The following is a 23354-nucleotide window of genomic DNA, read 5'->3' on the forward strand; positions in this document are numbered from 1 at the left end:
CTCCCCAAATCTACAAGATACAACTTTCCTTCTCCTTGAATATATTCTAATTGGACTTCAAAAGGCATTTGACAAATTTGATCTTAAAGTTTTATTGAGAGGTAAAGGACCAAGAATAACCAAAATAAATTTGAAAAAAAACAACAATAATAAGGGAGGACTTGCCATGTAGAAATTAAGATTTTTTTAAGCTACTGTTGTATCAGTATAGGAATGGAGAAGTAGACCAATGGAAATAACAGACATATTCTCTGGTCACTACCCAAATGTATTTTCTTTCTTCTTGCTTTGAAATTTGTATTTAAAACAAACCATAAAATGCTTCAAAGTATTCCCCAACCATTCTTCTTTCTACTTCAGAGAAAACTGCCATCTTGAAGTTGGCATGTACCAACTTATGGACTTGCAATTTCATTACAAGGTTTGTGCCCATACATAATAGATAAAAAATATTTTATATAATCAGTCTACGGTGAGTGGCCTACCATAACTTTTCCTTCATGTAACATAGTTTCAAGATTTGTTCAGGTTGACATAGGGAACTTAAGATTTTTCAATTCAAATTTTATAGATCAGCTTTCTGAATACATTACAATTTATTTTTCCCATGATTTTATAGGTGAATGTTTAGTAGTTTTTGACTTTTTTCCTGTTGTATATCATGTGGCACACGATCGTCCTTTATTTGTCCTCTTTGCATATGTGCCAGAAGTTCCTGGGAAGTGGAATTGCTGAGTAGTGTGATAACACATCTGCAATGTTACCAGATGATGCCAAATGACCATCTGAAAAGGTGACAGCACCTGACCCTTCCAGTCCATCATGCATCCTCATCCACACTTGGAGACTTTTAGAAGTTTGTTATTTGAATGGGTAAGAATACACAGCTGTTTGTTCGTTTTTTTTTTTTTTTGAAGCTACCTGAATTCAAGTGATGCTTGGTGTCTTTTCATATATTTGGGGGCATTTGGGTTTCCTCTCCTGTAAAATGCCTGTTCATATACTTTGTAAATTTTTCTTGTTCTTTAATATGGAGAGCAAGCACAAATTGATTCTTCTAGCTTGTCCATTATTTTAGTTCTGATAATGGTGTCCTTCTAATAGATAAGTTTCTACTTTTTAACATCATGGAATTTCTCAATATTTCTGTTATGATTTGTTTGCTTTGTTCCTTTTGTAAGAATTATATCTCAACCCAAAATAGCAAAGATATTCTTCTGTATATTTTCTAAAGTTTTAAGGCTTTGCTCTTCTTAATTGAGCCTTTAAACCATTTTCTAAACATTTTTGTAGATACTTTGAGGTTTGGACTCAATTTATATTGTTCCGTATGTATAGCTAAATTTCCCAATATCATTTACTGAACCTTTCATTTTTTCCACAATGATATATAATGTTGCTTCCCACAAAAACAAGTTTCTCTCTCTTTCTCTCTCTCTCTCTCTCTCTCTCTCTCTCTCTCTCTCTCTCTCTCTCTCTATATATATATATATATATATATATATATATATATACACACACACAGGGAGGCCTACTTTATGGTCTTCTATTCTTTCCATTGGTCTACTTGCTTATTCTTATATCAATACTACACTAGCTTCATAAAAATCTTGATTTATGCGTAGTGAAACCCCCTTATTGTTATTATTTTTAAGAACTATCTTTGGTATTCTTGGCCCTTTACCCTTACATGCAAATTTGAGATTGAACTTTCCAAGTTCCTTTAAAAGCCCTATTAAAACATTGAATACAATTGAGCCTATTATCTACTAATTTAGAGATAACTGACATCTTTATGGTATTAAGTTTTCCTATCCCTGAAACTGGTTTATTACTCAATTAATTTTCTTATGACAGTTAATTAATGAAGATATATATATATATATATATATATATATATGTATTTTTTTCTCCATATTGGTCTTGCACATCTATTGCTAGATCCTTTCCTATCTTCTTAATAGATTTTATGCACATTGAAGAGGTCTGTTCTAGTTTGCTGGCTGCTGGAATGTGATATACCAGAAACAGAATGGCTTTTAAAAGTGGGAATTTATTAGGTTGCAAGTGTACAGTTCTAAGGCCATGAAAATGTCCCAATTAAAGCAAGTCTATAAAAATGTCCAAATTAAGGCACCAACAAGAGGTTACTGTCACTCAAGAAAGGCCAATGAAGTTCAGGGTTTCTCTCTCAACTGGAAAGTTACAAGGTAAACATGGCAGTGTCTGCTGGCTTTCTCTCCAGGCTTCCTGTTTCATGAAGTTCCCCCAGGGCATTTTCCTTCTTCATCTCCAAAGGTCTCTGGCTGCCTGCGTGGGCTCTCAGCCTCCCGTTTCTTTCCAAAGTATTTTCTCTTTTAAAGGATTCCAGTAGACTAATCAAGACCCACATGGAATGGATGGAGTCACATCTCCCTCTAGTCCAAGGTTAATACCCACAATTGAGCCTGTGGAGATAATCTAATCAACTTTCCAACCTATAGTACTGAATAGGGCTTAAAAGAAATGGCTGCCTCCACAGGATGGATCAGGATTAAAACATGACTTTTCTAGGGTACATAATCCTTATAAATCTGCACAGGGCCCTAACGTCTTTCTTTCCTTCTTTCTCTACACACACACACACACACATGTGCACATGCACACACTCATATCATTTGTGCTAGGGGAATGTGCTAGAGGAAATCATACATATACCGAATGTCATATCCCAGATTTTGGTGGGGAGGGAGGGATGCTGGGGAGGTTAACATTCAGAAAATGGTTCACATTCAGGCTTTCTAATCCTACCTTAAACTTGCCTGGCTCCATGTACTGTCTCGTGATCCTCTTTTGTGCTTGGAGGAAGCCCAGTAAGAACAGAGCTGAACTTCATCTCACAGTGGAAACTCTTTGGATATGAGATGAAAACAAATTATTGGAACTAGAAAGAGGCACAGTGTTGTCCCAAGGGGCCTGCAATTTAACTGTGGAGGGAATCCCTACATTAATATCTATTATTAGTAGGTGAGGAGTTACAAAGCAAGATAGAATAGGGGTTGTTCCAAGCAAAAATATTTCTGAATATCAAAAGCGATGTCAAAACTCTAAGTTTGGGAAAGGATAGTCATAAGACATCAATAATGTTTTTATAGTACATTTACAGTAATAATGACCTTGCAGGAAGTAAAACTAACCATATATTGCTTCCGCCAGGGTGGATGTTTCAAGATGTATCCCAGTATTATCCCTCCTTGCCAGGTGGCAGTCCCTGGTCTTCATTTGGGAACTATCCTTCCGACTTTGCCTGGGAAAGCCTCCCAGGCTAGACTGAGAAATAGAACCTTTAACTGTCAGTATCTGAGCCTCAGAGACAGTCCAGCGATGGACACATGGCCAGTCTGACTCACAGTGAGTCTCAGAATTTTTGTGGAGACATCATGCAAACTCCATTGATTTTAGCTTAGATTTGTGAGAATGTGAAATCAGGGCTACTACAGCTCTACAGCACCAAGTTTAAGGTAGGATTAGAAAGCATAGGTGTGAACCATTTTCTGAATAGTTGCTCACACACAGAAAACCTGCATCAAGCTGTATTTGAATCAACTCCACCCTTGGGACCCTGTTTTGTGAGTTAAGAGATTCTTTTTTGCCCTTCCTTATTCTGGATTGAATTCGGTTTTCAGTTATCACATCTCAAAGAGTCCTCACAAACACAACAGAAGAAAAATAATATTTTCTGTCAGGGGAATCACCCTTATTTTTAGGGCAGGAGAAACATATGCAGGGTTCTGTGTAGCTTGGGAGGATTCATAAATTTTACCTTTGCTGGTGCGTTTTGAAGGTGTTCCCTGATTTTCTTGCATTGGGCGCTGTGTAGACATGGCATAACTGAAGAATGAGCTAGCAACTCTCATAAGTTGACATAGAACAGGTTGCACAGTTGCAACAGAGATTGTCTTATCTCAAGAAGACTGTGTGGGATGTGAAAGGCTGCAGGTTTTGGAGCTGAACAATTCTGAACTGGAATCCAGTTCTGCTACGTGCTAGCCACACTGTGTGCCTGGCAAAGGGTAAGTTACTTAACCTCTTTGAGCCTCAGTTTCCAAATATATAAAATGGGGACTCTCTTACCTCTGTCACATAGTGAGCACGAGAAGGAGGTAAGTAACACATGTAGAGGAGGAGGAGGAGATGTGTATGTGGTTTCTCCATGACTAGTGACTTTGAATCTGAGAATGCCCTAGGGGAGAAGCAGCACAAGTGAAAATGGGAGATGAAGCTGCTGAGTGGGATTTAGCCTTTATTGAGTGCCTTTGAGTACCTGGCAGTGGGGTTTGTCTTCTTTAAAACTCTGAAGTAGGAAGTAATATCTATAATCCACAAATGAGAACATGAAAGCTCCCAAACATTACCTAACATCCCCAGTTCACACAGGTAGTGAGTGGCTGAGCTGGAATTTGAACCCAGGTTGGTCTGACTTCAAAGTCGATGCTATTTATATTACTCCACCCTCTCTCCTAAAACCTACGGAGGACACTGGAGCCAGAGAAAACAATGCCAACACCAACTGGAGTAACAACCAACCCTTACATAATGTTAATTAAGAGCCAGGAGCTTTGCTCAATGCTTTTCAAAAATTGCCTTTGAATATTTAGAAAAACAGCTAATGTTTATTGAATATATGATGTGTGTCAGGCTGTGTGGTAGGAGATTTCACACAATATCGTATTTAGTCCTCACAAAAGACCTGTGAAAAAGGTGTTGTTGTTGTTGCTATTATTAATAATTCCATTTTAGAAATAAAGAAAGGGTGTTCCAGAGAGGTTAAATAACTTGCATGAGCTAGTAAGGAGCAGGATTTGGACATAGGTGGTTGGCTCCAAGGCTGTACTCTGTGGGTGCAAGACAGGATGTTAGGAGTCCTTGGACCTCCCAAATCACAGTTACATCTACTCCATGAGGCAGTGGCTTGTGTACAGGGTGAGCATAAGAAAAGCCATACTATCCCCTTCTCGGTGACTCCCATATGGCCCAGCCAAGGAGTTCCGCATAGTTGCTCTCAGCAGGCAGGAGTGCCCACACTCAGCATTGCCTGGAGAGTGGGAGCTGCTGACCCTCTCCTCTGCAGCTTGTCAAACGGGATTGGAAGTCTCTACCTGCAAAGATCTAAGAATGGAAGGAGGGAAATAAAAGAGCCTCATGTGCTAAGGGCTGGAGATGTTTTGTTGTGGTTGTTGTAACAATGGGACCTGCAAAATGTTCAAGCACTAAGTCCATTTCAAAATGAAGGGTCCCGTAGCTTCAGCTTCTTCTTCTATATAGTGGTCAAATATACCATATATCTTTGAAAGCTGTTGTGAGGTAAAAAAAAAAAAAAAAAAAAGCAACAACAGAAAAACAAAAACAAAAACACTTGCAAAGAGCATAGGCAGATCCCTGGTACAAAAATCAGAGTTGTTGCTGAAAATAATTTTATTAAGGGCACTGAAAACATGATCATAGTTTTCATATTAGGATGACCCATACCCAGGATGAAATATTGTCTCAATGTGAGGGTCAGCCTTGTTTATTCTTACTTCTGAGTTCAGGCCTTCCTTGTACCTACTTCAGTTCACATGCTGGTCATAATGCAATGATAGCGATGGAAACAGTTGGGGACTAGTATTAGAGCTGAGGCTCAACCCACATAGCACTGCTCTGAAGTGCCATATGGTTTACTGGTGGGCTGTGGTTTGCTCTATGGCTCTGTCAGGTTGCTCTAGTGTCTCGGCTTTCCGCTCCTCATTCAAGTCTATTGGATTAAAACATACACCCACACCCCCACACACAATTTACAGGGATCATACTCTTTTTTTGGAGAGCCCTAGAAAAACTGTCAAAACAATCTTCTTTCACTCATTTCACATTAAGTGAAAACACAAAATAAGATGCACATAGTCGCTCTAACAGAGGAGATACAAATAATGCCTTATAGGATCAGAATGGTATTTAAACTGATACAGAGTTGAGTTTTAAGGGTCAGGTACCGTTTTCACTCTATTTTAAATAAGGTATGATTTTCTAAAGTAAGAATCATAGAAATGAAAAGATTGCTATCAAACTTCATTTTTGTTTTTGTTATTTTTGATGTGCAAATGTATACCATGATTTTGAGAAGCCACCAAAGTGTTTTGGTTGATATGGAATAAATGTGCTGAGTCGATGGTTAACAACTGAGGGATTTGTTTAGCTTAGGTTGAGAGACATAAATACAAGAAATAATCAGGAACAGACTGATGGTTTCAGTCTTAAAATGATTAGTTGTTGGGAGTGATGGCTCAAGGTCTGTTAATGGAATTGGTCTAATAAGGGCATCCTGGAAGGTTGGGGCAAAGAACCCGGTGAATTCATTTTGTGACCTTGGGCAAGTCTCTTTGCCTCTCTAAGACTGAGGTGCCTGTGAGCTGTCATTGCTCAAGAGAACCACTGATTTAAACTTATGATCTATGTTGATTCTCAACTTGTGCATGTGCTTCCTCAAAAGGATGTGGCTTAATCAATATTAACCATTAAACAGCATGTGAACAAAGCAAGCCATTTCTCTATTTCTGCCCCCATTCACAGTTGTGTACTTTATACCCTCCTTTCATTAAGAACAGCTATTTTAAGAATTCAAGAGGTTAACTAGGATGTCCTGCTTCCTGGGAAGAGGGGTTCATCATCATGCTTTCCTACAAAGCCCCTGTAAAGCACTGTTCAGTGTTTTGCTCAATAAATGTTAAAGATTGATGATGGTTATCACTTAGTGATAAACCTTATCTGCAAAAAACGTCTGCTCCCTTACAAAATCTCCTGGGTCACCTCATTAACATACAGAATTCCTGGGGCTTTTCCCAAACCACTGTGCTTTACATTTATGCCTCTGAAAAGCCCTATTCAAGACACCATCATCTCTAGTTTAAAAGGGTTACTTTAAAATTTCCAATTTAGTCTTGTCTTTGAGAACTTCCTACAATTGTTTTTAGGGTGAGTCAAACCTCCATAATAAGTCACTAAAGATATCTTTGGGTCTTCTTGGGGTAATATTTCTAGAATGGGAGGGGAGAAGCATGGTGGAGGAATCCTTAGGCATTGGTATCATTTATTTAAATGACCTGTTTTTAAAAATAAGCTAAAGTGATGAATATAGCTTGTCATCGAGAGGTCAAAAAACACAGATGCTGTTTACAAATGATGCCAGAGGAATTACATCGGGAAGACTGATCAAGTCTATATAATTGACGTGCTAATGGGGGACAGTGGAGGCCAAATTCAAACAACAACACTTTGGGCCAGTATAATATTCTGTTTCAGATCAAATTTGGATGCTTTAGTTAAGCATGAAGAGCGTTCTGCTGGAACATGCATTTCTTGATCAATCAAATGTCCTACAACCTCCTATTTTCTTGTGTCTCCCCAGTGCACACATTTAAATCCCCTGCCTAGACCCACTGGGACTTGAGTTTCTGATCCCTTGACTGATTTCTGAGATTAGATAACAAAACGACCTTACAAAGCAATTCCACTCATTTTCTTGTTTCAACTAGAGTACTATACAGTTTTAAAAAAGAAGAAAAATGGTCCTATAAGAAATTAATTTCATGAGTTGAGGTGGACTTATAGGTTGTCCTTCCAGGTTATGGCTCGGAATCCAAAGAAAGTTTTGGGAGAAGTGGTCAGGTTGGGCTGCAAGACCCACTATTAGAGGCTGGTTAAAACTGTTCTTTCCTTGGGAGAAACAATGACAGAGGCAGAAAAATGATGCTGGTCTGGTTTAGAGTGCCCCCCAGTAACCCACAGGAGTGAAGAATTAGAAAGCATTGTTTGATCCAGCACAGTGAGTTCTGTCATCAGTTATGCTTACCAAGATGGGTTACAGGCTCTCAATTGAAATACTGGCCCATTATAATTGGGGGAATATGCCTGGGTTTGGGTTGTCCTCGATCCTGGCTGTTTTCTTGCAAAACTACTTGCAAGTTCACCTGGGTTGTATGGCATCACATGCTAGAAAAATCTGCTGGGAACAACTACAGAAGTCATTAAGTTAAGACAATTCAGGTCCTTATTGCCCAACTACCCTATTCACCTGTTAACTCTCTCATATATGCTAATTCACTGCAGTTTATCTTTCTAAGTGAGAAAACAATTGGAGAGAGGGAGTAGTGGGATCAAGGAATGCAGGTTGGGGATGAAATCCATGCTCCATGCCACGGTATGTACATCACTCCATAATCTGAACCCCTGCTACCCTCATCCCCTCTTCCCTTCCCATTCTCTGCTGTGCATTTTAGGTTTCAGTAACCTCATAGTCTGGGAGACTACCCACATGGACCACATCACTTCTTGTCCCCTGACCTTTGCACATGCTGTCTGCTCCAAACTCTTGACTCGCCTCCTCTCTAACTTTTACTAAACCTGTAGGAACACAGTTTCCACATCCTTCAGGAAGATTTCCAGATCGCCTCCCTACCCTGGGCAGGGTTACAGATCCTCTCTGTCCCCATAGTACCCTGTGCTAATTTCTAGCACTCACAGTTATCAGTGTACATGTGAGATACCAGTTTATACCTATCTTCCTTGAAATTCTAACCTCATTTAGGACAAGGATTGTGCCTTTTTCATCTTTGTACCTTACCACCTAGCATAGCACCTACCACATAGTATCTAATAAACAATTGCTGAGTTAAGGAGTAAAAGAGGCGAAGAGAACCAACAGTTAGTCACCATTAGCTATATGCAAGACAGTGTTTCAGATGTGTTGTTATTTAATCCTCAAAAATATGGAAAGCAGGCATTTTTATTCAAATTTGTCAAATGAGAAAAATAAGACTTATAGAGCGGGAATAGTTTTCTTGGTATAATTAGTAAGTGACAACAGCATCTTTTGAATCCTATCCTCTGTGACTTCACTGTTGGCGCTCTCGTCACTATATCATTGCCTGCTTTCCAATAGCCACAATCAGCCCAGGCTGAGGATGGCACGGTTGGGGTGGGAGGACTACAGGATTGCAGGCTGACCCAGCACATAATAAGACTTGTTTTGGACAGAGTTTTTCGACTACCCAAGTTTGACCACTTTTATGAATTTTGTTGAGGGAATTAGGACTTTCAATACCCATTCTCCTTGGAACAACTGCCCAGCGACCAGATTCCCCTTTTCACCTGAGTATGACCTCTGGGTTCTTGCCTCAAAATTTTTTATTACTTAACTTCCTACAGATAGCATTTAGCTTTTATAAAACCCACCCAATTCGTTATCTGCTCACATTTCTCCAGATGTTTCACCTCCCACTCCTGTCTTTCTTAATGACTCTAGGGGGTTGATTACCAGCAGGGTTAAACCTGTCAAATTATTCTTGGCTCTGTTCCATTTCTTTTAAAAAAATCCATCTCCAAAGCTCTATTCAAAATCTTCACCAATGAATCAATAATCATTTCTTGTGTGTTTTGTTTTTGTTTTTATTTAACTCAAATCATAATATCAGAACAATTCAATGGAAGATATTTTCATTTTCTTATGATTCCTCCCACCCTGAAAATTTCAATGTTGACCTTGCCTAATTTATGCTCACTACTCTCCTCTCTGCTGCTCCCATTGAACCAGACAGCTAGAAAGACAAGAGGCGACTGATATGACCACTGAAGGACTCACACATTCAAGGATGCTCTTCACATAATATGTCAATCTAGACTTTTTGGTTACGGCATCTTTTGCAGGAGAGAGAAAAGAATATCACTCTGATCCTGGAGAAATCAGGAAATCTATACCTGCTGATTTTTAGAGAGTGGAGAGTGGAGACAAATATTATTCATGCAATAGATTTAAAGGGGATAGCAGATTTTTCTCCCTCTAGATGCCAAAGTCTATTCAAGGAGCTATACCGGAATATGGCAACCAGAACCAGCCTTGAGGGCCACAGAATCATCGCAAGAACTCCAGTGAATCCCAGAGACTGGGTGCTCCCTGCCCTGGCTAGGGTCAACAGCTCCTACTTTCTCAGTCGGGACAAGACCAAATAGTTCTAGGGTGAATTCTAATTTTCAAAATCCGGCTTTCTTAACACAAAATTGACAAAGGGAAGCAGAAGATACTGCTTCCTGTAAACTTGGATTTTTATTGTCTCCAATGTTCTGGATCATTTTTAGAAATGGGAGATTTCTTGAATGATAGTTGCAGCAAAAGATTCTCAGATCATAGGAAAGTGCTCTAGTTCTTCCCCTGTTAAATTAATAATGTGAGTTACTCAACTTCCTCTTCCATTCAGGGACCCATAATCTTGCACTAACACCATTCCACCCTGCAGCACAGTATTTAGCTATAAAAATAACAATAATTTAACATGTATATTGCATGTAACATTTTTTATGCAAAAGCAATGATTTAATGAAAAAGCACATTTTAAGTTGAAATTTTGCTTGTGCAATTGGAAGAAAACTGTATTAAGAAAGAACAAAGGTTATAACATATGAAGAGACTGAATATGCCACTTCCTTTTGTATATTATACATTTTTATATACATAAAGTCAGAGGCCAGCATATGAACTGAGCATTCACAGAATACATAGTTTTCTGAGCTACAACTCAATCTTTTTCTTTTCTTTTTTTAATTTTAAAGACCTTTTAACTTCATCATCACACTCCACCTTAAGGTTGAAATTATCCAAATGAAATTTACTAGTTTCTTTTTAACCTATAAGTGAACAATTATTAATGCTTTTCATATATGGTAGCTACAAACACACATACACAAACAGCAATAATAAGATTCTTGGGATCAGTTTTTTAATAAAAAATTCCCTCTTTTTGACAAACAGGATGGAATGCATACACATAAGCACACATTAGATGAGATTTGAAAACAAAATTTTTTTTTCCAGCAAAGGGTTGCAATGAAAGCCTTTTCAGGATTAATTCACTGTACATTAGTCAGTTTTAGGCTCATGTTTTAAAAACTACTACAGTGCTTTGGCAGCCCAACCATGTTTGTCAAAAAGGTATTTTTTATGTCAACAGTGCCTCATAGGCTGATAGGTTCTTTATACATTAATTTTTTAATCCAAATATTCAAATCCAAATATTGAATACACTTAATTGGATTTGAATGTAACTGTTTATTTGGCCAGAATGTTATCAGAGTAGATGAAACCAGATAACACTGCTAATCTCCAACCACAACTTGTCATCCCTGATCACTCATTTTAGTCTGTATATAACAAACTGGAGCACACTGACATTCCTTGTTGTTTACATGACACATTTCACCAATACCCTTACTCAAATGCTATCCTTGCTTTTTCAGTAGAAATATTAACATAATGTACCGTAGGTGCCCCTTTACACAGAGAAGTGTTTTTAATCAAAGTTGTCTCACATTATCCAAATACCCAGATTATTAATTACTTTGGCCAAAAGACCCCAATTAAGTAGAGGGCAAAAATCCTACATTCACATTAGCTATTTGATGCCATGGAGACCAAATTGGAGCTTGTGTTCCCAACCCCACCACCTTCTAAAGCATTCTCTACCAAGGGGTGGAGTTTAGACCTACTTAATCTGTGCCTGTGGCAGTGAGGCAAGCTCTTGAGGTAGTCATGGTAAAATTGGTCTTTCTTCTTTCAAAGGTGGTCTCCTGGCCACCTGCCAAGTAGACTCCCTCCTCTGATGGAAATGTAATTTTAAGATGACCCTCTCCCACCATGTCTGAGAGCTCCCAATAATTCTGGCCTTTAGGGAACATTTCATGTTGGTAAAATAACAATGAAATTCCATGCAAGGGCAAAAACAGCTCACCAAAGTGCATAACTCAGTACCCGTAGAAAGAGTTTGTGGTACTTCCAGGCTGGTCTTTGAAACACAAGATACCTCTCTGCCTTTCTACCTTTACCAAGTTCCTGAAGAGCAGAGATTTTCCTTTTTTAGTTTTTTATTCTCACCTCAATGCCAAGGGTTCAGTAAATGAATGTTCATTGATAAATTCACTTTCCTTGGTGGTGTTTTTTTGTTTCACCTAAAGTCTTTGCCACATACTTAACATAGTCATTCCTTTTGTTAATATTTATCTTTTCTGTATCTGCCCTACCTAGAATACAGGCATGGAAGGTTTGGGAATTTTCTTATATTTCTTTGTATCTCAGCTTCTGATTTCTTTCCTATAACATGGCAGTGGCCACTCTAATTTGTTTATTACTCACTGACTCAATAAAAATCACATTGCAATTCCCAAGACCTAAAAATCTCTTTATGGCTAAATGGTTATAATCATTGAAGCTGTGAGATGGACACATGGGGTTCATTAAATAATTTTTTGTGTATTTGTAAAAATTTGCATAAAAAAAGTTTGACAAATAAAAACAACATACAATAATAAACTATGTATTTGAGGATATTATAATTTGTTCTAAAATGACTTTTTAAGTATCCAGTTTATGCTGAATATTTCTAATTTCCCCCCAGAATTCACTGCTAAACTGAGTGAAATATAACTTCTTACTTAGCACCGGCAGACCTCCTTCATTTTCTCACATAAGTTCTGACAGACTAACATTAGGGGACATTGAAGGATATATATATATATAAATTTTTACTGAGTTGTGCTAAATAACTTCAGGGAACAAATTATTATCCCTTATTTTAAAAGAGACTGTTTGCAAAAGAGATAGGTGAGGATGTAAAAAGGGATACATATCTGAGCTCATGTTCACAAGTAGGCAGTAGAAAACAAAGACTGACTGCTGTAAGCATGTGTTACAACCCTCCACCCACTCCCCATCTCCTTAGAACTGGAGGACAGACAGCCAGAAGGAAGAAAATATTTAGACCCGCTCTTGAAGGGATGGGAGAACCCAGTGATGTTTTAAGTGGCCTGGCAAAACATCTTGAACTACTTTTTAAACCTTTAGGACTTGGCAAAATTCAAAACACGTTTTGCCAGGCACTTTTTCCCTTAATTTTTAAGCCCCTGTGTATTTCAAGGGAAATTTAAACCGTATGTTCCTGATTCATTTACACTTAACTCATCAAAATGCTGTTTTGTAAGCGCTATTTGATGTCTAAGATGCTGTATGAGTATTTTGTATGTCTTTTCTTTTTTTTTCTTTCCAGAACATGAAGTCGCTTTTTGCCAGCAGTGATCAGAATTTCAACCACTGGAGATTTAATCTTAATTTTCAACTAAGAACCCGCCAAGTGAAAATATCTTTCAACTTTTTCAAACATTTTCTCTTGCTGCTACACAAGAGGGCATGCCGTATCAGAGAGGACTATCACCAGCCATTGAAGAAACATACAAGGAATGCAACAATCTTCCTTGAAACACGATGTATTTTCAGTTAAATGACATCTTTGCTGCAAGATCTTTTACAATCTTCCGCAAGTAAATTAGATTAGAGAACCACGACTAGAACCTTGGCAACTCTAGGCATCCAGGCACAACCACGGGGAATGAGGGGCTCCAACTGTTCTTTTCCATTCTTGTGTCATTAGCCTCAAGATTCAGAGCAGGAGGAGTCCAGTTGGCTTAACTTGTTCATGTGCTTACTGACTTGTTAAAGGAGGGCAGAACATCTAATTTTCTATTCCAGCCAAAATGCTCACAGTGGGGAAGTAAACAGAGATAAGGAACTGAATACTGTGAGATGCTTCAGAACCATGGACTATTCTTCATCCATTGAGCCACAGAGTCATCCATATATCCCTAGAATAAGGCTGGGGATGTAATACACCATTTAAAAATCCAAATTATGTCTTTAAGAAGCCATTTCTTAAAAGAGGGACAATAGTAGAGCACTTCAATATACATCTATGACTGGTAAGTGCATTAAAAGAAATTGGGGGATTCCAGGTAAAATAGAGTAAGCATACTCCACCCTGCCTTTCCCTGGACTTAATGCATAGAGCTGCTACTTGAGGGCTCTGACAAGTAAATAGCAGCAGGTAAATCGGGAAGAGGACCAAAATTCAGAATACCAAAAAAAAAAAAAAAAAAAAAAAAACCTAACAGAAAACAGTCATAGCACTATAATTTTAATTCCTCCAGTATACCCAGGCCTGAATTTAACATGCTACCAGGTTGCAGACACAGAGAATTTCAGGAGAAACCCTATAGTTCTGGCTGAAGAACAGGAAAGGGAAATCCTAACATTAAAGAGAGTGCAGAAATCCATCCTTGTGGAGAAGTGCAGAAATCTACCCTTTTTTTTCCCTCCTTTTTAATCTCTTTCTTTCCTTTGTTCTATTCCTCAGACTCCAAGCAATCCTGTGGTGGTGGCAGCAGCATGTAGCAACACAAGTCTGCAGAAGTCAGAGCTCTGAGAGAAAGGCACCTTTCTATCCATGCAGTGGAATTTGGTTCAAGCATGCAGGGTCAACTGCAATTGCTTTCATTCTCTCTATCCTCCCACCACTCAGACCTGGATGTGGATAGGCTCAATCAACTGCAGCAGTAACTGAAGTCCTATCTTTCTGGTTGGAGGGCCACAAAAGAGATGCCTGAAGGAAACAAAAGTAGAGGGTGGAAGATTGCGAAGAGGAAGGAACACACCAAGTGACATCACAAAGCTGTTTAATTAACACCTGGGCTCACTCCCTGCACTGGACTTGCCTGGATCTGATCTGAGTCAGCACACCAAACCTTTGGGAACTGAATTGATAGAAACAATAGAGCCCCAGTCCCAAGCTGGCTCCTGGATGATGTACACGTGAGACAGATTTGGTACTGCAAAGGCTTTGACAATTGAATAGACATTGGAACCACAGCCCACAGAAGGCATGTGGGAACTTGCAGCCCGGACCTACAACATTTTTCCGTAAGTTATAAACAACCAAAGTTTCATAATATTCAAAATGACCATGATACAATTCAAAATTTCTCAGCATACAAAGAACCAGGGGAATTTCAACTTGCATGGGAAAAGAAAATCAATAGATGCTATTGCTGTGATAGCACAGACACTGGAATTACCAATTGAAGACTTTAAAGCAGCTATTATTAAAATGCTCCTGCACACAATTGTAAACACTCTTAAACCAATGGAAAACTAAAAAAAAAAAAAAAACAGCAAAGAATAAATAAAAAAATAGAGAGCTGGAAAAAGCAATAACAGAAACTTAAAACTCACTGGATGGGTCCAACTGCAGAAAGGGATGCAAGAAGAAAGAATCACTAAACTTGAAGAGAGATCAATAAAAATTGTACAATTTGAACAACAGAGAGAAAAATATATATACAGTTTAATGAACAGAGCATCTGGGACCTATCAGTCAATAATAAAAGGCCTAGAATTTGTATCATTGAAAAGGAAAGGATAATTAATAGAGAGATTATATCTATATATTATATATTTAGGATATATTATATATATATATTTTTTAAGAAACAATGCTGAAAATTTCTCATATTTTTGGACATTAGCTTACAGATTGAAGAAGCTTGTGTGAATCCCCAAAAGCATAAACCCAGTGAAATCTGATGTCAAGATAGGTCATGGTTGAACTGCTACAAACTAAAGATGAAGAAATATCTTGAAAACAAACAGATAATTTATACATTATCTATAATGTATAGGAACAGTGATTAGAAAAATATGAATTTCTCATCAGTAATCCTGGAGGACAGAAGGCAGTGACAAAATAATTTTCAAGTATTGCAAGAAAAAAACTCCCAACCAAAATTCTATATTAAGGAAAACTCCAGGAATGAAGATGAAATAAAGTCACTCTCTGAGGAAGAAGAACTGGATGAATTTATTGCTGGCAGATCTGCTGTTAAAGAATTGCTAAAGGGAGGACTTCAGAAAGAAGATAAACGAATGATATGAGAAGGTAACTCAAATTTCAGTAATGGGGAAAAGCAATAAAAATAGTAAATAGGTTAAATTACAACAGACTATTTTTCTCTTGAGTTAAAGCATAGTTGAAGTCAAAGCGAAAATTACAACATTTTCTGATGGGATTTTCTATGTCTGTAAGTGCAACATATAACATTTATAATATGAGGAGGGAAGATAAATTGAATATTCTGGTGGTAAGCTTTCTACATCCCACTTGAAGTGTTAAACATTCATTCTAAGTAGATGTGAAAGTTCCATATACATATTGTAATTTCTAGAGTAACCACTAAAAAACACAAACTACATGAAGTTATATAAAAAAACACAACAGGTAAGTTAAAATTAAATACTAAAAAATTCTCAAATAACCCAAAAAAGGCAAGAAATGTGAAAAAAAAACAAAAAACAGAAAGAGAAAACAGAAAACAAATTAAATAGGACTAAATCCAAGTTTATCATTCATTTCATTAAATGCAAATAGCTTAAACATATTAATTAAAAACACAGGTTAAAAGAATGGTTTAAAAAATAAATGATCTACAAGAAATTCATTCCAAATATAATGACCTAGGTAGATTAAAAATAAACAAATGCATATAAATAAACCATGCACTACATCAGACACTAATTTTAAAAAGTAGGAGTGGCTATAATATATCAGATAAAGTAGACCTCATGGCAAAGAAAATTACCAAGAATAAAAGGGAACATTATATAATGATAAAAAAGGACAATTCACCAAGTAGATATAAAATCTTAAATGTGCTGCAGTTAAGAACAGAGCTTCAAAATAAATGAAATAAGACCTGACATAATTGAAAAGAGAAATTGACAAATCCACAAGCATTGTTGGAGACGTTAACACTCTTCTTCTATTAACAGATAGAAGTCTAAAAGGAAAATCAGAAAATATTTTAACTGAACAAAAATAAAGTTACAATATATCAAAATATGTGGGAGGCAACTAAAGCAGGGCCTAGAGGAAACATGGGAGCAGTAAATATTTATATTTGAAAAGGAGAAAGGTCTCAAATTTCTTAAACTTATACATAAAGAAACTAGCAAAAGAAAAGGAAAGACAAGCAGAATGAATAAAATAATGAGCAGTAATCCATGAAATAGAAAACCGAAAAACAGTAGAGAACATTAATGAAGGCAAACGCTGGTTCTTTGAAAAGCTCAATAGAACTAATAAATTTTTAGCAGGAACGGCAAAGGGAACAGATAGAAATGATCAATATCAGGAATGAAAGAGAGCATGCCACTACAGACTCTGCAGACATTAAAGAATAGTAAGAGGAGACTTTGAATAATTCTGTGTACATGAATTCAAAATCTTAGATGAAATGGATTAATACTTTGAAAATGAGAAACTATCTAAAATTGTCCAAATTGAAGGAGATGGCCTAATAAGCCTATATGTCTATCTGCTTATGTCCATACACAAAATAATGAAACAATACATATCACATACTCTGTTTAAAATTAATTCAAATTGGATTATAGATCTAAGTGTAAAACATAAAGTTATAAAGCTTTTGGAAGAAAACATGCATGAAAATTTTGGGGACTTGAAGGTAGGCAGAGTTCTTAGACATACATAAAGAGTATACTCCATAATAGAAAAAAAAAGACAAATCAGACTATATAAAACTAAGCACTTCTGCTATGGGAAAGAGACTGCGAAAAGAAGGAAAAAAATGGTTTCTAGGAGATACCATTTACAGATCAAAAATTCAGCAAAGAAATTGTATCTAGAATATATAAAGAACTGTCAAAACTTAATAAGAAAATAAACAACCCAATTGAAAACTGGGCAAAAGACATGAAAAGACACTTTGTCAAGGATGGTGACAAATAAGCACAGGAAAATATTTCAATATCATTAGCCAGTAGGAAAATGTAAGGAAAGGCTATGGGGAGATACATCTATTCTCCTGTTAGAAGGTGTAAAATTAAAAAGACCAAGTATCAGACTGAGGGCAGACAAAGTGAACATCTTAAAAGAAATGGGATTTTACACTGCTTGGTCCGTGTAGCAGTAGCACTGGTCTCAATAGGCAATGGGCACTCAACAGAGAAATGAAATGGGTCACTGAGTCTTCCTTCCTTGGATCCAGCTGGATGCAGTACCTTTACTGATTTAAGATAAACAGGAATTTAGAGACTACTCATAAAAATGCAGCCCATCCAAATGTTAAAACATAGAGCTTAAAGTTCATTGCATCTTAGGTTTCAGTCTAGTAATGGGTACCTGAACTCTATTTGGTGCATTGTATCCAGGTTCTATCAGTTGTCTTCACTTAAAAAGGCAATGTACTTCAACTGCTTTCATGGATACGACCGTGGAGAGTCTAGTTTTAAGTGTTGTGCTTGGGGAGGGGCATAGGGAAAGGCAAGGCACCAAGAAGAGAATTATTGCAGGAATCATTATCATGGTATCCATCCATAAGATACTATATATGAAGGTGCGTAGATTTTAATCATGTCCACGTTTGAAGATAAACTAAGGAATGCTAAACATAAAAAAGCAAATACAATAATTTTTGGTATGTTTTAGCAAACAAGTAATACATAACATTAATCAATTTATATGAAAATATTTTGCCTCCACCAAAGAAGGCAAAATTTGCTGGAAGAAACTAACAAATAAATAGCTGGTATAGAAGCCACAAATATCAAGGTGCAATATGAGAAATTATTTAGTCACTCTGAGCATCAGTTTCTTCACCTGTACAATGGAATATTTAAAGTGTCTACTTATTTTGGTTGTTGAACCATAAGTACATGGAACCTTGAATAGGGCATGCGATTTTGTTGGTTTGCCCAGTTTAGAGTGATGCTCTGATAAATCCCAGAGTGATTTGAACAGTGAATAAAGAAGTATTTGCAAAATCCCCTTGGGAGAATCGGGAGAAAGGGGAAAAAATTCAAATTCCCCATTTGGAGAATTCTTGATATTCTCGCAAGCAGTGGGGACAATCAAATCAGTAGGCCAAGCCTTCGATCTTGGGGTTCACCCCTGGGAAACTGTTCCCTGCAAAGGATAGGCCAAGCCTACTTAAAATTAGGCTTAAGAGTCACGCCCAGAGAACTTCTTTTATTGCTGAGATGTGGTTTCTCGCTATCTAGCCGACATGGCAAGTGAATTTACTGCCGTCCCCCCTCTATGTGGGACATGACTCCCAGGGGTGTAAACCTCCCTGGCAATGTGGGGGAAAAAATCCTGGGATGAGCTGGAACTCAGCATCAAGGGATTGAGAAAACATCCTGGACCAAAAAGAGGAAGAGAAATGAGACAAAATAAAGTGTCAGTGGCTGAGAGATTTCAAACAGAGTCGAGAGGTTATCCTGGATGTTATTCTAATATATTATATAGACAACCCTTTGCAGTTTATACTGTACTGGAGTAGCTAGAGGGAAGTACCTGAAACTGTAGAGCTGTGTTCCAATAGCCATGTTTCTTGACGATAATTGTGTAATGATACAGCCTTTACAATGTGACTGTGTGATTGTGAAATTCGTATCTGATGCTCCTTTTATTTATGGTATGGACAGATGAGTAAAAAATATGGACAAAAAATAAATAATAAGGGGAATAAAGGTTAAAACAAATTGACTAGATTGAAAAAAAAATTGGTTGTTGAGGGTTGTGAGAAAATTCACGCAAAGCACTTAAAACAGCTCCTGACATAGAGCAAAGATAGAAAAGACACATCCATTACTATTTCATCAACATTGTTACTGAAGAGATGTGTTGATATCATTCCCAAATCCAAGCAATAGGAAAGTACACACTTTTAAAAAATCCTCAAACCCTCCAAGAGAGTACATATGAATCCCTAATCTTTCCATTTGGGCTGGCTAGCAAAGGAAAAGGACCCATTTTTATGTGGTAGTGTATGCAGAAAAATATCCAGGTATTGGGAAATTTGGATTTTGGCTTGGCTTTGCCAACAATTTGCTAAGTGACTTTAAAGTAGTCACTTCACCTTTCTGGACTTTAGTCTATGCTTGTAAGTTGTTGAGTTGGTCCCAGTCATCTCTCATGTCCTTACTGGCTTTCCCATTTTATGAGATCTGCTATGATCTGCCATGGGGTTTATGTGGTCATCCCACTAACTACTAATCCATCCATCATTATTATAGCCCAATCCCATAAATCAACTGAAAAAGAGTGGACTCTGCAGTTCAGGCAGACTCCAACTCTGTCTTCCTTAGTAAGAAAACAGAAGAAATCTGACATCCCATGTTCTCAGATTAATGACACTCTGAGGGTTGTCTGACAGAGTCCTCCAGGTGCTCTGCCGTTGGTCTTTTGTGTTGATAATGTTTTTAGTATGACAATGTCTTTACTTTTGTTTCTGGCAAGAATTAATAAATTACTTATGACATTTAATAAAGAACAGATGCTCCCAATGAGAGTGGGCTTGGTTGCCCATTAATTCTAGTTGGATTGTTCTTGCCATAGTGAATAGAAGCAGACGGAGTAGGTGATCCACAAGACATTTTGCAAGACCGAAGACATTTTGCAAGACCGAAGTCATCTGCAGACAGTAGAGCTGAGAACAATTGCTCTGTATAACTCAAAATGGATGGAGTAATGATATGATGTTTAAAATTAGAAAAAGCATTTGGTGTGTATCATTAATAGCTAATGAGCCCTATGGCCCAGAAACTGTTCCAGATGCTATGAAGTGACTTTATATAACAGAGTTGGTATAGTTAACAAGTTAATATTTATTGAGAAACTGCTATGAAAAAGCCATATTTTAGGCTTATAGATGAGGCTCCAATGTTGTATCGAGCACACATTCAAAACTAAAAACCTAGAGACCTCAACTCACAAATAATTTGTCAAATATCACATACCTGGTTCAGTTTGATTATAGCGTTTGAATTCTTACATGAGTTCAACAGCCTGTGTGTTGCTTTATTCTGTAAAACTTTAACTTTCAGGAATGCTATAATCTTCACATTACACCTAAAACTTTTCAAATAGCAGATTGTATTTTTAGGCCACTGTGGTAGATAAGATGATTATTCTTCAACAATAACCCCCCTACCTCCATGAAAAGAACATCATTCCCTATCCCACTGACATTTAGCCATGTGAAGTGCTTTAGACTCTTGGTGGGTGGAGTGTACTTGACTTTGGGTTCAGCCATTGACTTGGCTTTAACAGATGTGATACCAGCATAAAATTGAAAAAGTACTTAGGTGGTTGGGCCTGTCCTTTTGTGCCTCTGTTGCTGCCACAAGAACAGTTTCCCCCAGGAGCTGGATCTCTTCAGCCTCAGCACAAATGAGGCAGACCTAGCCCAGCCAATGATGAGGAGACAAACCTAGCTGAACCTGCAGCTTGAAACAACTGCCCAGCCTCACTCGTGTGAATGAGAATAGGTTCTTATGTTATGAAGTCATTATGTTTGGGATGGTTTGCATCACAGAAACAGCTTTTCAGTCACCATGAGGGGATTCTTTGAAATAACAGGAAATAGAGTATTCTTTACTCCAATTATAAAGTCAACACATATTGGAGTATAGTAGAAATGTGTAAAGTTACTCTAAAGGAATAAGTGACTTTGAGACTCTATCAGTTCTTGACAAATGGAGCTGGTCCTCTAAGAAAATCAGAAGGGGACTGGTTAAATATAAAAGCGCTGAGGAAACAATTCACAGAGGCATGAGTTGGCAGGGTTCATCCCAACACAATTGAGGGGAAAGAGATCCAATCTGGGGACTCAAATTTCTATAGGAAACATATCTCTATTGGAGCTGCATGCATGGAGAAATCTCAGCCTGGAATGATTTGACAACTGAAATAGACTACCAATGCCCCTTGCCCTGGTTCAGGGCTCACCAAGCACCCTTCATTCTTCTGATTATGATGCAACTTCTCTTGAGTATCTGCTAATAGGAATAAAATAATCAAATCATAGCAATTTAAGAACTCAGGTTTGAATGTTAGTAATAGTTGTCAGTGTATATTTATGTATTTGCATTTGGGATTATACATCAGTCGTCTGTGAATTTGGCCAGTGTGAGTCTGATTTTGAAAAACATCTGTTCTGTATGCTGACAGAATCAATTTCAAAGACAAACAAGCTAGTGACCAGACTAAAGATCTACCTGGAGAGACCTACTGGTAGCCATTCCACCTCTTCTGACAATCTTCTGACCTCACCAGTATGGTAGTTTTCCATCTAAAGTGTTATTATTGCTATTCAGAAGATATGAATATGCTTATTCTAATTTTGAGATTTCATTATTATTTAACATAATAACCACAAAAATGAAGCTGTGCAGTTAAAAAGGGCTAAAAAAATTTGATAAATGAAAGATTTTGAGGAATCAAGGGAAGTCCATTTCACAGGAAGTGTGAATTCCATACTGGCAGGAGGGTTAAAAATTTAACAGCAAGGTAAAGGGATTTAACATCATGGAGAAAAATGTGTAAATGGAAACTGGCATTCTTGATGACAAATAAGTCCTGATCATTGGAAATGTTGGGAAGTGTTAATGGGAAGACAGAAAATCATGTAGGATTTGACACTGGAACATAAAAGCTGAAAGAGCTATTAAATTTGTGCAATATACATAAATTTTCCAGAACAGAAGGAAGAACATGAGTGAAAAATAAATTCTGTGGAGAAGCAATTGCAGTTGTTCTGAGAGTATAGAAATGTGGTTAATGAGATGTAGATGTTTACAAAGGATTTCTTAGAACTAATTTTCAAATATGCATTCCTTTGTGATGAGAAGGCTATCACAGGGCTGAGTTAGATCGCTGAATAAACAGACAAATGTACCAAATATTTGGGACTCAATCCCTACCATCCACAACAGAAAACTTTTACAACCAGGTTACATACTTAATCCAACAACCCTTCCCTGAGAATTTATGAAGAAATTAGGAAGTAATTTCACACAGATTACCTCATCTTGCCCTTATAAAAAATACAAGTGGGAAAGGCACAGATATGATTATCTTTGTTTTTGAGGTGAGAAACCCAAACATCAAAGAGAGTGCATGGCTTAGTCAAGGTTACTCAGCAAACAGTGGCATGCTGTGGCAAGATCCTGAGAGGAGATTGTGCACATCTCTTCCTAACTTCATGTTCAGGGATGTCACACTGGTTTAAGAATAGCCATTAGCGGGAACATTTACCCATGGACCTGGGCAAATGCTACAAATTCAGGATTCCCCACCCTCATCCACCCAGACAGCTTGTTAAACATTTAACACCATGCCACCAGCTAGAACACAGATCTTGCATTTAGAGATTCCGTCCAGTGGCCCACTCTGTCCCAGATCAAAAATAGTACGATTTATCAAATTTTCTCCTGATATTGTGCGCCTTGTACTGACCTGAACCCACTTGCATTCTCTCCATAGGTGCTGTTAGTTAAAGGAGACCACAAATGTGCCAGCAGACTCTTCTAGAAAAACTCTAACACTTTGCAAAAATTTAGTGATAACATCATTCTGCTAAAGACGTGAAGACAGTCTTTTGTAGAGGTG

General features: G+C 37.5%; 1 long non-coding RNA gene across 1 annotated transcript; it reads left to right on the forward strand.

The window, feature by feature from the left end:
• Window positions 1-671: 671 nt before the first annotated feature.
• Window positions 672-23354, forward strand: LOC143684994 (uncharacterized). The gene is made up of 4 exons (XR_013176317.1): window positions 672-856; window positions 13104-13809; window positions 14244-14806; window positions 23229-23354. It is a non-coding gene; the product is annotated as an uncharacterized LOC143684994 (long non-coding RNA).

This window comes from Tamandua tetradactyla, chromosome 1 (genome assembly GCF_023851605.1).
Source record: "Tamandua tetradactyla isolate mTamTet1 chromosome 1, mTamTet1.pri, whole genome shotgun sequence".
Classification (NCBI taxonomy): domain Eukaryota; kingdom Metazoa; phylum Chordata; class Mammalia; order Pilosa; family Myrmecophagidae; genus Tamandua; species Tamandua tetradactyla.